Raw genomic sequence first — 9,191 nt, forward strand, 5'->3', positions numbered from 1 at the left:
AGTTTATATTTGAATTATTTGCAGTTAAAAATTTTTTTTTGAGTGTTAATAATATAATAATACAAATTCTATAATTAATTTTATAATTTCAGATTTATCTTGATATCCAAAATTAAGGTAAGAAAGATAATGAAGATTGTGAAATGAAAGTATTATGAATATATAAAATTGTAATAATAATAACATATTTATTTATATATTTACATTAAAATTAAAAATGATCGTTTACGTATTTTTTCTTAATGGTTTTAAACTTATTAGAATTATTTTATTTCTTTCAAGTTATTTAATTTCTAGTTATTTACAGGCAACAATAGTTTTGATTATATGTATTGATGTATCGAAGTACTACCACGACGAGTCTTATAGTCCTATAATGTTACTAATATAATATTACTTTGATTATAACGTTTGTATCATAATTTCTTAAAAATATCAAGTTAGTGGATCAATAGCAATTTTAGACATATATTTTATCGAAGAGTGTGCTGATAAGACTAAAATAAGCTTTATGTTTTATCTTTTTCTCTTTATAAGGGAGATGGTTTGTGTCGTAGAATACATTACAGTATTTAATATCGTGTATTTTGATATTCTTTTCTTAATTTACTGTAATTTCTTGTTTCCAATAAAGCCAAATCTTGACAATATGGTGAAGGTTGAGCTTTGATCTTATTAGTTTAATACCTGTGTTTATACAAAACCAAATTAAGACTTAGTTAGTTTGTGATTTATATTAAGATCTTTCTTATAATATTTGTTATGTCTTAATCTTAATACTATATTATAAAATAAATGTTAAAATATCTTAATTTTGCATATCCTATTCCATCCTTCCATTAGGAAAAATATGGTTTATAAATCATATATGCTATTCTAAATTAGCTGTAAGAATAGAGAAATCTTAAGGTAGCAGAAAAATTAATGCAATATATGTATAAACAGAATTAAACAAGGTAACTGTTAATGTTGCTGAAGCTGATTCTACAATTTTAATTACGGAGGCTAAAAGGCCTTTTAAGGCCTCCGTAGTTTTGATGGAATGTTAACAAAAACTATTATGAACATGACATGGAGCTACAGCATTTAAAAATTAAAAAAAAAGAAAAAACTTGGGCACATCCCTTTTAATTTCCCGAATTTTTAATAAAGCCCTTTTTAAACGTTGCATAATAATCTAGTGCAATTAGATTAATTATAGGAATCTAGAGTTTTATTTCTATTTAATTTTATTGACTATGAAAATACATAATAAGCGTTCACGTGTTGTGCGAAATATTAAAATAATATAAATAATATACCGTACTATGATCGAAAAAAATAGCGTCAGCGATGACTATGAAATGAAGATCGCTGTCATTTTTTATGTAAATTTATATGGGAAATGTCCTCAATCGTCATTTCCCAGCCAACTGGACGCCGTTTTTTCGATCATACCAAAGTATCACACGGTATATATTGACAAAAAAAACACTGAAAAAAACATATGAAGGAAAATTAAAATTATTTGTTTTCTACTGAAAATAATTCCGAAATAACTTGCATTCCGGCAACATCGACGATGTGCGCATGCGTAGTATCTGTGACTATATGCAGCAAAAACTCGTTTCAAGGTCAGCCACCGGATCCACACCATTACCACATATTGTTACGGATTCCGTAGGTCCACTATTTAAACTCACGATAAAATACTTAACGAATTTATTTGTTTCACTCCGTACACAACTTATACTATTTACAACACAACTTATGCAACTACTATTACTCTAACGGTATTTCGCGGTATTTTCAAACTTCAGTCTTAGACTTCAGTCTTAGACTTCAAACTTCAGACTTCAAACTTAAACTTGTCCAACTGTCAAAGCGCGGGCCTTATATACCCCCTGGCGGTTGTTTCTAGATTTTTCTAAAGAATTCTATAATTTTCTTTACTTTCTGGCGAATGCGCCAGGTTCCTCAATGCACATTGCGATTTTTTAGCAGTATGCAGTTATGCAACCAGTAATACACCTTGACATTGCCCCTTCTCAAATTTGATCGTCCCGATCAAGGTTTCCTGTCTGGTATCTCTCAATCGATCCAGATGAACTACTTTCATCTTACTTCTAGGGCTGCGTTGAATCCGGTACACAACATCATTTATCCTCTTGATGACTGTATAAGGACCTTCCCATGCTGGAGTTAACTTTGGGGACCTCCCTTTCTTGCGCTGTGGGTTATATAACCATACCATATCGTCCTGTTGAAATCCCGTAGAATTAGCTCTGAGGTCGTAACGAGCTTTCATCCGGTCACTGGCTAGCGTAATCTTACTTCTCACGGCCTTATGAATTCCCAATAACCTTTCCTTCAGTTCATCCGCGTAGTCCTCTACGTTCGTGGTGCTGTCGTCTGGTGATCCGAACACCAAGTCACAAGGCAACCGTAATTCTCGACCAAATAAAATCTTCGATGGTGAAAGTCCGGTGGTGTTGTGAACTGCACTTCTATATGCCATTAGGAATAGTGGTATATGCTGATCCCAATCTCTTTGATGTTCATCCACCATTTTCGAGAGATGTTCTTCAATGGTCTTATTGAATCTCTCGACCATCCCATCAGACTGCGGATGTAAAGCTGTTGTCCTAGTCTTGTGAATACCAAGCAGATCACACATCTTCTGGAACAGTCTTGACTCGAAGTTCCTTCCTTGGTCAGTGTGAAGCTCTAAAGGAATTCCAAATCTACTGAAGACATTATTGACTAATACTTCAGCTACATCGATGCTTCTTGGTTTGGAATGGCAAAAACTTCTGGCCATTTACTGAAATAATCCATCGCCACTAAAACGTACTTGTTGCCCTTGTGCGTTTCAGGGAATGGGCCTGCAATGTCAACAGCGATTCTTTCTAATGGCAGTCCAACGTTATATTGTTTCATTTTTCCCCTAGATCGACTGCTTGGTCCTTGGCTGGCTGCACAAATTTTACATTGTCTACACCATTTCTTGACATCTTCGCAATAATCCACCCAGTAAAAGCGATCTCTCAGCTTGCTCAAGGTCTTGTTTACCCCAAGATGGGCTCCAGTTTTACCACCGTGAATTTCTTCCAATACCTGGGTAACTTTCTTCCTTGGTACCAGTAACTGAGCTGTTACTGCGCTGCCATCCGCACTTTCCCATGTGCGCTTTAACAATGCATTCTCAATAACCAGTGAATTCCACTGAGCCCAGAGAGCTTTGAAAACGAGCCCTCTGTCCGCAATATCCTGCCACGGTGGTCTCTCGCCGTTACCTTCCTTGAGCCGTAGTACTGCTCCGATGTCTGGATCTTCCATTTGATCTTTCCTCAATTGTGTCGTCGTCCACTGTTCATCAGCTCCAAGCTTAAAACTCCTTATTCTGATAGTGCTTTCGCGATGTTTCATTTTCTTGTCCAAGGTAGCTCGTCGTCGATCTAGGTCGTTGTCGATAATTTGTACCCGTCCTACACGGCACCCAACGGTTTTCTCTAGTTTCCCGAACACAGTCTTCTTGGTATCACCAGGTATCATCACAATTTTCGATAATATTTCTTCCATATTTCCTGGTCTCTTCTCTTTAGATACAGAAAATTCCTCATTTCCGATTTTCAGGATGTTTCTATGGTGATCAAACGAAAAACCATGTTGACTGATCACATCCATACCCATGATAAAATCATCTTCAATGTCCGCCACTAAAACGCTATGCCGAAACTTCAAATTCCCTAACTCCAATTCCATGAAAGCCTCTCCCCGTACAACGGCCATTTCCCCCGTAACTGTACGTAAATACACTCTTCTTCTAAGAGGCATCATCTTCAATCCTCGCACTGAGTTAGTCTGCACCAACGATACCATAGCGCCTGTGTCCACAGTCATTCGATTTCTTCTACCATTGACCTTCCCGTTGATCACCAAACTGTCAGCGGTTTTTCCTAGACTCCTAACGGAAAACATCCTAGGGGCTCTGTTTTCTTCAGCCAATACTCGCTCATTAGTGTTGATTTCCGGGTGCCTATGTTCTCTCGATGGTAAACGGAATCGCATTTGGACGCGGCAATCCCGTTTGATGTGGCCATTCCTGCCACATCTATAGCAACTTATGTCCTGGGATCTTCCGATGTGCCGATGTTCTCTGGATGGTGAATGGAATCGCATTTGGATGCGACAATACCGTTTGATGTGGCCATTCCTGCCGCATCCATAGCACCTCATGTCCTGGAATCTTCTTTGGTTCTCTGTCTGGGTGTTGTTGACTTACTTGTTTATTAGTAGCTCACATAGTTTGTCGAATTTTCTACACATCTCCTCCAAACTTCTGTGGGTACTCTCGGGCTGTTCCTCTACCGTTACCGATCTTATCTTCGGTCTAGGGATGGCGCTAAAAGCAGCTTCGATTTCCAGCGCCCTGACCAGTGCTTCGCTGCTGGTAGAAAATCAGGATATTTGCAGCGCCCTCTGCGCCTGATAAAGCACTGAGCAGCGAGTTCCTCCCTAAATCCTTCCGGTGCTTCAGGATACGCTAGGTGTACCAGCCGACGTAAGTCTGCTTCAAATTCCTGCAGACTCTCTCTGGACCTCTGCAGGCGTGTCTTGATCTGGGCCTGGTAAAGTTGACGTCGATGTTGATCGCCATATCTTCTGTCCAATGCAGCAACCAAGGTTTCGTATTCCTGCTGTTGGGCTGCAGGAATAGTTTGCAGCAGTTCCAGGGCAGGGCCGCGCAGCGCGATGACAAGTGCCGCTGCTTTCTCCTGGTCAGTCCATCCGTTGGCAGCGGCGACTGCTTCAAACTGACGGTGGTACATTGTCCATGTCGTTTGTCCATCGTAGGTCGGGGCCTTAAGGTTCGCTGTTCCTTGAACGCCAGGTGTCTTTACTTGTACCTTGGTCTTCTGTAGGTCCATCTCCAATCTTTCTATCTTCTGCTGAAGGCGTTCCTCAAGATCTTCTACGGCTTCTTGAAAGTGGTTCTGCTGTTCCTGGCAACGTACTTCCAACATTGCTTGTTGCTGTTCCCCCAAGCTTTTCTGAAGTCGAATTTCTTGATTTTCTAAAGGTTTCTTAAGACGGTCCTGATCTTCTTGTCTTTCTTTCTGGCGGCGCGTTTCTATATCTTCTAAAATTTCCCTCCATTCATTTTTCTGACGAATTTCTAAATTACCCAGTATTTTCTCAAGCCGGTCCTGTTCTTCTTGTTTCTCTTTCTTTTGACGGGCTTCTAAACCTTCTAACATTTTCTCTTGATTTTCCATAAGTATTTTCTGTAGATGGTCTTGTTCCTCTTCTTTCTCTTTTCGCAACCTCTCTTGTTCTTCTGCCTTTTCTCTTCTCATATTCTCCATAAAATCGCCCAATAATTTGCTTACTTCCTCCATTTTCTTCGCCTGCTCCCTTGTACCAACCATAAAAATACTCTAATTCGGTCTAAAAATCTTCCAATCCACTTAATTTCTTTTTAAAATCCTCTTGAATCGCACTTCCGACACCAATTGTTACGGATTCCGTGGGTCCACTATTTAAACTCACGATAAAATACTTAACGAATTTATTTGTTTCACTCTGTACACAACTTATACTATTTACAACACAACTTATGCAACTACTATTACTCTAACGGTATTTCGCGGTATTTTCAAACTTCAGACTTAGACTTCAAACTTCAGACTTCAAACTTAAACTTGTCCAACTGTCAAAGCGCGGGCCTTATATACCCCCTGGCGGTTGTTTCTAGATTTTTCTAAAGAATTTTATAATTTTCTTTACTTTCTGGCGAATGCGCCAGGTTCCTCAATGCACGTTGCGATTTTTTAGCAGTATGCAGTTATGCAACCAGTAATACACCTTGACAATATAATATTATCTTATATAATTCCCGTGTTACAGTTTTGGTTACCGTACTCCTCCGAAACCGCTTAACCGATTCTGATGAAATTTTATATGTATATTCAGTAGGTCTGAGCATAGATAGTTATATATTTTTTATACCCCTAAGTGATAAGGGTAGTCCACCCTCATTTTTTTATTTTGTGAAAAAAGAAATATTTTTATTTTTTTTTATTTGGCATTAAAAAATACAAACAACACTAAATTTTCACCGTTCTACCTTCATCCCCTATTTTTTTAATAGGGGTTGTTTTTTAATTTTTTGTTACCATCTCCGAAACGGTTTAACCGATTTTGATAAAATTTAATATGTATATTCAGTACGTCTAAGAATAAGTTGTTATCTATTTGTATACCCTTAACTGATAAGGGTAGCCGAGAGGGTAGCCCACCCTCATTTTTTTTAGTTTTTGAAAAGAAAAAAATTTTTTTATTTTTTTATTTGGCATTAAAAAATACAAACAACCCTAAATTTTCACCGTTCTACCATCATCCCCTATTTTTTAATAGGGGATGTTTTTTTTAAATTTTTTGTTACCATCTCCGAAACGGCTTGATCGATTTTGATGAAATTTTATATGTATATTCAGTAGGTCTGAGAATACGTTGTTATCTATTTTTATACCCTTAAGTGATAAGGGTAGCCCACCCCCATTTTTTTTATTTTTTGAAAAAAAAAATATTTTAATTTTTTTTATTTGGCATTAAAAAATACAAACAACCCTAAATTTTCACCGTTCTACCATCATCCCCTATTTTTTAATAGGGGTTGTTTTTTAAGTTTTTTGTTACCATCTCCGAAACGGCTTAGCCGATTTTGATAAAATGTTATATGTATATTCAGTACGTCTAAGAATAGGTTGTTATCTATTCTTATACCCTTAAGTGATAAGGGTAGCCGAGATGGTAGCACACCCTCATTTTTTTATTTTTGAAAAAAAAAATATTTTTTTTATTTGGCCTTAAAAAATACAAACAACTCTAAATTTTCACCGTTCTACCATCAGCCCCTATTTTCTAATAGAGGTTGTTTTTTTGTTACCACCTCCGAAACGGCTTAGCCGATTTTGATGAAATTTTATTATGTATATTGAGTAGGTCTGAAAATAGTTTGTTATCTATTTTTTATACCCTTAGGTGATAAGGGTAGCCCATTCCCATTTTTTTATATTTTGAAAAAAAATATATTTTAATTTTTTTATCTTGCATTAAAAAATACAAAGAACCCAAAATTTTCACCGTTCTACCATCATCCCCCTATTTTTTAATAGGGGTTGTTTTTTTTTAATTTTTTGTTACCATCCCCGAAACGGCTTCACCGATTTTGATAAAATTGTATATGTATATTCAGTACGTCTAAGAATAGGTTGTTATCTATTTTTATACCCTTATGTGGCAAGGGTAGCCGAGAGGGTAGCCCACCCTCTTTTTTATTTTTTGAAAAGAAAAAATGTTTTTATTTTTTTAGTTGACATTAAAAAATACAAATAACCCTAAATTTTCACCGTTCCACCATCATCCCCTATTTTTTAATAGGGGTTGTTTTTTTTTTATTTTTGGTACCATCTCCGAAACGGCTAGACCGACTTTGATAAAATTTTATATGTATATTCAGTAGATCTGGTTTGGTTTGGTTTGGACACAACCTATTCCTAGGTTATTATCTATTTTTTATACCCCTAAGTGATAAGAGTGGTCCACCCCAACTTTTTTTTATTTTTTAGACAATTTTTTTTATTTTAATTGTTTTATAGGGAGTGCTTATTTTTAGGGGGTGCATGTCCAAAATTCTCTCCTGGATACTCACTTCTCACTTTCATCACTTAAGGGACCTCTGTACAAAATTGCATACTCCTAGTCCTAGAACGGATTTTACATAAAAATTATACAAATTTTTACCGTTAGTTTTATCCCCTTAAGGAATGAATTCCAAAAATTGCTCTAATTATTCAATTACGCTACATAATAAACCTCTGTGCAAATTGTCATATTCCTTGAACAGAATTTATTGTTCCAGAACGTTCAACCCCTCATTTCACACCCTTATAGGGCGAATTTCCAAGAATTGCTTTTTAGTGCTAAAAATTACGTTACATAAGGAACGTCTGCAAAATTCATACTTCTAAAACCGATTTTAACAAATTTTTGTACAAATTTTCACCCCTTATTTTTTAGGGGATGTATGCCTAAACTTCGCTTCTAGGTACTCACTTTCATCATTTAAGGGACCTCTGAACAGAATTTCATACTCCTAGTCCTAGAACGGATTTTACATAAAAAATTATACAAATTTTCACCCCTAGTTTTACCCCCTTAAGGAATGAATTCCAAAAATCACTCTAATTATTCAATTACGCTACATAAGGAACCTCTGTGCAAATTTTCATATTCCTTCAACAGAATTGTTTCAGAACGTTCACCCCTCATTTCACACCCTTAGAGGGCGAATTTCCAAAAAGTGCTACTTAGTGCTAAATTACGTTACATAAGGAACGTCTGTGCAGAATTTCATACTTCTGAAACCGTTTGTAACAAACTTTTGTACAAATTTTCATCCCTTATTTCTAGGGGATGAATGTCAAAAATTAGCTTCTAGGTACTCACTTTCGTCACTTAAGGAAACTCTGTACAAAATTTCATACTCCTAGAACTAACATTTTTTGTACAAAATTTCACCCCCCAGTTTCACTACCCTTAGGCTATAGATACATGTCCAAAAATCGCTTATCAATGTTCAAATGCGCCTCATCTGTGCAAAAGTTCATACTCCTAGTAGGTACAGATTTTTTTTGTAATATACGGATTTTGTAAATACGGAGAATATTAATTCGTTCTCTAAGATGAGCACTACTAAGTAATTTTAGATAAAGGGGTGTAATTGTATAATTACACCCCTTTATTTAATTACACCCCCTTATGGGTCGAATTTTAAAAAATTACTTAGTAGTGCTCATCTTAGAGAACGAATTAATATTCTCTGTATTTACTCCGGTTTCCTAATACTAGCACAGATAACACAAAATCAAACTAGTTATTTTTTTATTAGAATAGAAGTAATTTTTATTAGAAGGTACAAAAAAATTAAAAATCTAAAATTTTATTTTCATAGCTACGTTTTTTTTCATAGCCTTAGGATGCCTCATGTACTAACGAATACGAAATATACATATAATCAATACATATTTCTTTAAATATCGAGAAATAAAATATGTTTTGGCAACACCGTACGAAATATCGCCGCGCGTAGTCCTCAAAATTTAAAATATTAGCATTTTCAGGCTTCGATTATGTTCAAAAACGCC

Source organism: Sitophilus oryzae, unplaced genomic scaffold (genome assembly GCF_002938485.1).
Source record: "Sitophilus oryzae breed Bouriz unplaced genomic scaffold, Soryzae_2.0 scaffold_1396_pilon_pilon, whole genome shotgun sequence".
Taxonomy (NCBI): domain Eukaryota; kingdom Metazoa; phylum Arthropoda; class Insecta; order Coleoptera; family Curculionidae; genus Sitophilus; species Sitophilus oryzae.